The sequence below is a fragment of the Hipposideros armiger genome, unplaced genomic scaffold (genome assembly GCF_001890085.2).
Source record: "Hipposideros armiger isolate ML-2016 unplaced genomic scaffold, ASM189008v1 scaffold_275, whole genome shotgun sequence".
Lineage (NCBI taxonomy): Eukaryota > Metazoa > Chordata > Mammalia > Chiroptera > Hipposideridae > Hipposideros > Hipposideros armiger.
Genome location: NW_017731625.1, coordinates 1894913 through 1903706, shown reverse-complemented (window position 1 = coordinate 1903706; position 8794 = coordinate 1894913). Strand labels below are relative to the sequence as shown.

Genomic DNA, 8794 nt, shown 5'->3' with positions numbered 1-8794 from the left:
GACTCACAGCAGCCCAGCTCCAGGTTGAGCTGTTGTTCAGCATCTTAGCTGTAGAGGGCAGTGTCACTGGCCCTCATATGTGGGATCCGAACTGGGGCCTTCTGGCATCCCAAGCCAACTCTTAACCAACGCGCTACTCGGCCAGCCCTGGGCTAAACTATTTCTAATAAGATTTTATGATTGCATTAAAAAGATGTTTGTCTTTTAAAAATAGACTGTAGTTTTAGAGCAGTTAAAGGTTCATAGCAAATTGAACACAAGGCATAGAAATTTCTCATGTATCCCCTGCCCTTCACATGTACACAGCCACCGCCATTATCAACGTCTCCCACCGGAGTAAACATTTATTATAATTGATGAACCTACGTGGACACATCATTGTCTCCAACATCCGTGGGTGACATCAGGGTTCATTCCTGGTGTTGGACTGTCGGTGGGTTTGGACAAATGTATAAAAACACGTATCCACCGTTATAGTGTCACACAGAGTAGTTTCACCTCTCTAAACACCCTTTCTCCTCTTCAACAGAAACAGGTCTCTCCAACAGAAACAGGATTCCAAAAAGCAAAACAAGTGGAACTCATTTTAATGATATATTTCACGTGACCCAGTACCCAGAATATTAGCATTGCAACATGTCATCAATTTAAAGGTGTCAATGAACACTCTCCATTCTTGCTTTTGAATGAAGCCTTCGAAACCTGGTGTGTTTTTTACACTCACAGGTTTTTACATCTCAGAATGAGCCACATTCCACGTGCTCAATGTCACATTACAACTGGTGGTTGCCATACTAAGCATCGCAGGTCTAGGAAGTAAATAGGGGAAATTTTAGGAGAAAATAAGACCTATGGAGGCATATGGGTATAGCTTAGCGTTTGGACACATTGTGGGTTGTTTTTAGAGCTGTTAAAGTATCTGTCTGCTGGTTGGAAATGTGGGTTGAGAATCAGAGCACCCTAGAAAGTCAGTTCTGGAAGGGTCCCCCAGATTGTCCAGTCGAGGCATGGTCCATGCAGTAAATCCATCCTGTCATCTGTTTTTATATGGCCCCTGGGCGGAAATGGTTTTTACATTATTACATAGTTGGGGAAAAAATCAAAAGAAGCGTCATATGAATTGTATAACACATGAAAATTATGTGGAGTTCACATTTCAGTATCCAGAAATAAAGTTTTATTGGCACAAAGCCACACGCATTCATTAATCTGTCGCCTATTGCGGCTTTCATGGTACCGCATACGAGACCATATAGCTTGAAAAGCTGAAAGTATTGATTCTCTGGCTCCTTACAGAAAAAGCCTGTCAATCCCTCTGGTCCAACGTGCATGGTTTACAGATGGGGAAACTGAGGCCCAGTGGTTTCACAGGTTCACGGCAATGCTCGGACTTGAACTAGGGGTTTCATAGTTTTTATCATTTCATTTAAGCATCAATACTAGGCGAGCAAAGAACAGTTAACTTCAGAGACGTTGCCTCCAATGCTGTCTTGCTAGGAGCTTGCATTCCCATAGCTAGCCACCTGGTTGAGCAGAGGGTAATGATATGGGGACAAATATACAGAATGATTCTGTTTCCCACAGCCCTGTGCCATACATACTTAGTAAGAAGATCGAAAATTTATTTTCTTTAGTGTTACAACAGAGCCGCCCATCTTAGAAATAGGGCTCTGAGATTTGATGAGCTGTAGCATCAGCTCAAAACTAGAGCACATTTGAAAATGTCAGCTCTGTTTATTATAATGTTACTTAAAGACATACAAATGTAAAACTGTGTATAGATGTGCTGTGCTCATAGCTTTTATACCGTAAACTGAAAGAAATGTATTGTAAATAAAAACAAATCAGTAACACAGTAAAGTAACGGTCATCCAAACTGCATAGTTAGAGGAACAATCTTTTTTTTTTTTTNGAGGGCAGTGTCACTGGCCCTCATATGTGGGATCTGAACCGGGGCCCTCTGGCGTCGCATGCCAGTTCTTAACCATCGCACCACTCGGCCGGCCCAGGAAACTACTTTTTAAGATCCAGGCCCAGGAGTTACGAAATTGAGAAACCCTGAAAATTATGAGATAGGCTTGGGCAAACGACCTTGGGTTTAACCTCTGTGACTCAGTTTCCACCTTTGTAAAATGGGGATTATACCTTTTCTCTTCCTAGCCTTATGCAGAGGGTTCAACCAGAGGGAGCAATTATTATTGTCCTGCATTGCAAGTCAAGAGACCAATTAGGAGGTGACATTCTTCCTTTTCTTAAGTGAGCCCTCGTAGCTAGGATTCGGGATTCGAACTCGAGAAATGCTTTGCGCCTCCTTGACGTCACCAAGTCGCCTCTGAAAATCCGCTGGTAGCCCAGCCGCCGAGTCAGCCACAGCGTTCTATTTACATATTAGCATAGCCCCGCCCCCCGCGCGGTCCCGGCTTGCGTTTGGCCAGCAGCTGTGCCACTCAGCGTTCCGCCTTCAGGCCCCTCCCACGCCTGGAGCCACACCCCCGTTTCTGGGCGCAGCCTACCCCGCTGCCTGCCCTGCGCCCCGCCCTTGGCCCGGGCTCCCGCTGCCGGGGCCCGCGATTGGCTCCGCCGTCCACCAGTGCCCGCCCCCCGCGCACCGGCCCCGCCCCGCGGAGGGGAGGTTGTGCTCGCGTTCCAGGCAGGGGGTTCGGCTGCGTGGAGGCGCTGAGGCGGCCGCGGCGTCCGACAACCAGGTAAGAGCTCGTGCAGCCGCGGTCCCAGCTCGGGTCCGCCGCCCCCAACTCCGGTGCCGACGGTCAGGGCGCGGCTGGGCGGAGGACAGGCTGGGGCAGCCTGGGAGTAGGCACTGAGAGGGCTCCTATTTGGCTGTGGACTTGTGGGTCGGGGTCTGCTGAGGAGGAGTCTGGTGCTGGAGTTGGGGGTCCAGGCTAGGATTGGGGGTCGAGGTCAGCTGGGGAGCCGATTGAAGTTGAGGTCTAGGTTAGCTGGGTAGGGGATGAGGTTGAGTTGAGGGTGGAGGTTATTTGAGGAGGGGGCTGGGAGTGAAGTTGAAGATGGAGGTGTGCTGGGGAGGGTGCTGGGGCTGGATGGAGATCAAGGGGGGGCGGTTAGCTGGGGAAGGGGAGGAGGCGGGGGATGAAGGTCGAGGTTCTCTGGGGAGGGCTGGCCTGTTATGTGGGGGTCTCGGCTTGTGTTGGTGGTCGAGGTCAGCTAGGGAGGTGACTGAAGTCAAGGTGGAGAGTAGCTGGGGAGGGGGGCTGGGGATGAAAATGGGGGTCTGAGTTAGCTGGGCAGAAGGTTGGAGATGGAGTTGGGGTCGGGATTAGCTTGGGAGGGGCATAAGGTTTGAGGTGAGGGTGGAACTTATTTGAGGAGGGAACTGGGAGTGGGGTTGAAGGTGGAGGTTTGCTGGGGAGGAGGCTGAGGAGTGGAGTTGGCAGGGAAGGGTGATGGGGGAACCCAGGGTTGGGGTGAGCTGAGAAGGGGCCAGAGGGCAGAGTTAGGGGAGGGCTGAAGGATGGAGGTGGGGTCAGCCTCCTTTCAGAAGGGGTGGGAGAGATGTCCCGAGACGTGGCGAGTCAGGAGTGCATGGGGTGGTGAGAAAGGAAGTGGGGGACCCAGTGATTGTGGGATAGAGGGATGACAGGTGTTTTTCGGGAGATTGACTAATCAGGGGGAAATGGGGTTTCTCTGTTAGAAGTCAATTATAAGGATTGTGGAGGGGACTCGCCTCCACTTTTGAGGACTAATCATTCGGTGTAGGGGGCATCCAGCAGAAGCCCCTTGGCACCAGTGAGCTGGAGGAGATGGGGTTCAACGTACTTTGCTGGGTCTGTGTCTGGGTGGAGGGTGCAGATGAGAGCATCTTGGGAAGCAGAAAAAGCTCGTGTTGGTGACTGAATTTTTCAGGAATTTTTGGGCTCAGAAGTGAGGAACCAAAGTGGGAGTTTTGGGGAGGATGACATTGAGGGATGTGGGCGGCACTTTGTTTTTCCTGGGGAGCGGGGGTTGCTAGGGGATGGAAGGTGGGCGGGAGAAGACTGGGTGATGAGCAGCAGGGAGGAGGCTCCCACTGTTGCTAGGTGTCAGCGAGGCCAAGGGCAAGTTCACAGACTTGTTCAGTGGGATGCTGAGGTCTCTCAGAGATGAACAGTGTATCGGATTCGTGCATGGCTGAGTGGGCTCTGGGAGGTTTAGTTTACTCTTCTGTAAGATGGGACTAACAAAACAGTAACAGGCACCTCACAGGGTCACACGGAAGTCAAATGCGTGCACCTAGCATGCTCTTGGCACATGGCGAGGCTACGTGCTGCCTTGATAATAATGTTCTAAATTAAGGTTTTTTGAGAGGGGGGAAGGTGGGTGGGTAGAATGACTGGGTGTCAGGGAGGGGAAGGAGGGAATTGGTTAGAGCTTGACTCCAGTCTTTCAACGTTGGGGTGTACGTAAGATTCAACCCTGGAGCATTCAAAAAGAAACTGCAAAAACAAAAACAAAAGAGTCCATCTTATTAAAAGTGAGGAAAAACTAACAGAAAAAGAAGAATCTGTCTGGAAGTTCTGAAGGTTTGTTAAGGAACAAGCATGTCTACTTAAGAGAAGGCTGCATGGGTGTTCTGATTTAGGTGTACCCCACAGGAGCCTTTTGGGTGTGTACCCCAAAGGGAAGCATTGGGCCACGATTATCTGCTCTTTAAATATATGAGTGTTACAACTTGAGAGGATAGACCTGGGTCCCTCCATAGGCTCAGCTGATTTTGGCACCATCCTGGGCACTAAGGGGTGTTGAGCAGCATCCCTGGCCCCCACCCACTCCATGCCAGGAGCACCCCTAGTCGTGACCACCACAAAAATCCCCAGACATTACCTAGTGTCCCCTGGGGGCAGCATCACCCCAGTTGAGACTCCCGTTATAAACAAAACTAAGTTTTTTTCTCTTTTAAAGGCCACATCTCCCCTTTGATGCTTAGGAAGTTCAGCTCAGGTTTGGAATTTGTTTTTAAATCATCTAGTATTCTCATTTTGAGAGGAAAAAGAAATAAAATGAAAATCACACTGCTTTTAGAGAATTTTAGAAACGCTGACCTCTTTCTAGGTGGGTCTTTTGTGCAGTGTTTGAACACTTACACTGCTTTTGAATATGGGATTAATTGATCAGTTGCAGGCATTGAAAAATGCCAAAGTGGGCAATTTGCCCCCTTGGTTTTGACCTAGAGCAGGAAGGTTGAGTTCTTAGGTAATTCTCTGTCTTCTGTAGGAAAGATCCTGTGACTGATGCCATTGTTTTCTGCTCTTGTTTTGTAAATCCTGGGCCCTCTCATTTGAAGGAAAAGACAGCTGAACCTGAATTACCCTGACACACAGGCGATCTGCTCTGTGTTTACTGAATAGAGGCATTTATGTTTTGGTCCACCGTGTAGTAGTGTAAAAAGCTTCTTCCATTCAAGGTATTATGACAGGTTTTCTCATTTGCACCTGAACAAGTCATTATCTTTAAAATTTACTAGGTCATTCGTATTCTTAAAGCTCCATTGTAATTTCTTACATAATTTTTACAAAAGGGTCTTTGGGCCTGGCCTCCATGACTTTGGAACTTTCCAGAGCTTTCTAGAGAGACGGGTCACCAGGATAGTTATGTGACTGTTGGGTGTTGACACGCACTTATTCTCCCCGTTCCCGTGTGTTTTAACTGACTACAGCAGTGAAGCTTTGTGTCCCATTCACCCCCTGCCTGGGTCCTTTAAAGGCTGGCTCCTTTTACAGTTCTGGTGCTTCACCAATTTTCTCTTGTGCTACCCTTTGGTGAGGCCTCTCTTCAGGGTCTAGAGAAAAGTGTTCACTACATGTCGCCCAGGAGACCTTAGAGCTGAGACAGGGAGTTGAAAAGGGGTGACCTGTCCCAGGCAGTCACTTCCAGTCACTTCTGTCCTCCCTGCATGGCCTTCATAGCTTAACTCTCTCAGTGCCTTTTGTCCTGCCAGCGGGTGGGCAGGGGGGCTTTGGGCAGCTCTGAGACTTCCAGAAATGGCTACTAGCTCTCCTTGAGGACCTTGCAAAGGGGAAAGTCTTATTGTTTTTTATTGTTTTTGTTTTTTAAAAAATATTGTTTTATTGGGGAAGGGGAACAGCCAAGTTGTTGTCCTTCAATCTTAGTTGTGGAGGACACAGCTAGCTCAGTTCCAACTCTAGTCGCCATCCGGCTACCCATCAGCAGCTCGCGGCTGCTCAGCTCAAGATGCTGTGTTCAATCTTAGTTGTGGGTGGGCATAGCCCACCATCCCATGCAGGAGTCAAACCGGAAACCTTGTTGCTAAGAGCGCATGCTCTAACCACTGAGCCATCCAGCTGCCCTTCGGCAGCTCAGGACAGCTCAGCTCAAGGTGCAGTGTTCAATCTTAGTTGCGGGTAGGTGTAGCCCACCATCCCATGCAGGAGTCGAACCAGCAACCTTGTAGTTAGGAGCATGTGCTCTCACCAGCTGAGCCATCCTGCCACCTGTTGGCAGCTAAGTGGCAGCTCAGCTCGGGCGCAGCTCATTAGCCCCTGTGGGAACCGAACCGGCGACTCTGTTGCTGAGAGCTCGTGCTCTTAACCATCTGAGTCACTCAGCCGGCCCTGTTTTTAATTTTTAAAATTTAAGTACAATTTTCATGTCATAAAACTCAGCCATTTGAAGCACACAGTTCAGTTATTTTGGTAAGTTTATTAAGTTGTGCAGCCATCCCCATAAACCCATTTTGTTTATTTTTTAATTTTTTTAAAAGATTTTTATTGGGGAATTGGGGGATGGGAACAGCACTGGGAAATTGGGGGAAGGGGAACAGACAAGTTGCTGTCCTTTTGTTCTTCAGTCTAGTTGTGGAGGACGTTGCTTCACTGGCCCAAGTTGGCACCATCATTGCGCTCTTCCCGGGCGAGGCAGATCAGTCGCCGGCTTCTGGATGGCCGCTCACAGCGGCTGCTGGCCGCTCACGCTGGCTGCTGGCTACACACGGTAGCCCATGGCAACCCACTGCAGCAGGGGCTGCAGCCTACGCCGTCGCCAGCGACTCACAGCAGCCCAGCTCCAGGTTGAGCTGTTGTTCAGCATCTTAGCTGTAGAGGGCAGTGTCACTGGCCCTCATATGTGGGATCTGAACCAGGGCCCTCTGGCGTCTCAGCCAGCTCTTAACCATTGCGCCACTCGACTGGCCCCCCATAAACCCATTTTAGATCATTCTGTCACCCCAATAAGATACCTCATCCCCATCAGCAGTCACTCTGCAGCCCTTGACAAACACTAATCCCCCTTCTGTCTGTGGATGTGCCTATTCTGGACATTTCACGTAAGTGGAATCACACACTGTGTGGATTTGTGTATCTGGCTTCTCTCACTGAGCACCGTGTGGTCAGGGTCCATCCACGTTGTGGCGAGTGTCAGCACCTCACTCCTTTTCACAGCTGAGTAATATTCCATTGTGTGGATGGACCACACTGTGTTTATTCATTCATTTGTTGATGGATATCTGGGTTGCTCCCACCTTTGGAAGTGAAGAGTCATAGCTTTCCCCTAGGCACTCCACAGTCCACTAAACCGAAACTTGCGGGGTTTGTCTGGTGTCAGCCCTCTGGGTTTTACCTCGCTCTCTTCCGTCTGTGTTTCTTTTCCCCTGCGTTAAGCCCTTTACTGTCTCTTGCTCAGAGCATCCCAGTGCTAGATCAGCCTTCATTCTGTCCCTCTCCGCTGGGTCCATCCCTCATGACCAGGATCTTCTCTCTAAAGCACAGATCAGTTCGTCATTTCCCTGCCACCTTCACCAACTCATCACCCACTTGATAGATTCAGAATCCCTCATGCAGCCCTTTGTGGCACCTTGGGAGTTGCCCCACCTTACCTTTCCAGAGCAACCTTCACTTTGAGTCCAGGAACCACCCCCTTCTGCTCCCCCCTTCTGCCCACCCCAACGCATGCCCAGTGTTCCTGGACGGCTGGTTTGCTGTCTCCTTTGTTTGAAACCTTCCTTCCTTCCTTTCTCTCCCCAACAAAGGCTGGTTGTGTGCCTATCTTAAGCATCAGAATGTGTGCCAGGCACTGGGAGCACCCTGTGAATGTGATGCTTGTGTGCACATGTGGGGAGGTGTGGAGACAGGGACCCAGGGCTGTTCTGTCCCTGGAGGTGGTGAAGATGGGGACCCAGGGCCGTTCTGTCCCTGGAGGTGGNGTTCTGTCCCTGGAGGTGGTGAAGATGGGGACCCAGGGCCGTTCTGTCCCTGGAGGTGGCAGAGATGGGGTCCCAGGCCTGTGTATTCCATGAGCTCCACAGGTGTGATGACAGTAAATTTTTCAGGGAGCAGAGAGTTGGGGATAACCCCTGTGCATAGGATGGATAATCAGGAGACAAGACAAGAGAGAAGTTTTGCAGTGACAAGTTAGCCAGGGGACAGGTGCGGGGAGCAGCCCACCTGTGTGAGGACCAAGCTGGGGCTGGGTGTTTCCATGTTGTCTTATGTTGGGTCTCCTCCTGGGCAATGCGGACAGCGGGGCCAGGTCTTTCTCTGTGGGGGGATGTCCAGAGCACTGGGGGGCGGAGCAGCACCTCTGGGCCCCACCCACTCAATGCCAGGAGCACCCCCAGTGTGACAACTACAGTTGTCTCCAGACATTGCCCAGTGTCCCCTGGGTGCAGAACCAACCCAGTTGGGAACCATTGGGCTAAACTATTTCTTTTTTTAAAGATTTTTATTGGGGAATTGGAGGAAGGGGAACAGACAAGTTGCTGTCCTTTTGTTCTTCAGTCTAGTTGTGGAGGACGTTGCTTCACTGGCCCAAGTTGGCACCATCA

The 8794-nt window shown here is 50.2% G+C and overlaps 1 protein-coding gene across 2 annotated transcripts in view; it reads left to right on the top strand.

Moving 5' to 3' along the window:
• The first annotated feature begins 2614 nt into the window (after window positions 1-2614).
• GNG7 (G protein subunit gamma 7) overlaps window positions 2615-8794 on the top strand; it is a 124097-nt gene continuing 117917 nt past the window's right edge. For both annotated transcript variants that reach the window (XM_019657429.1, XM_019657427.1), the window contains exon 1: window positions 2615-2705. The gene's annotated coding sequence lies outside the window, so the exon portion shown is untranslated. The remainder of the gene's footprint in view (window positions 2706-8794) is intronic.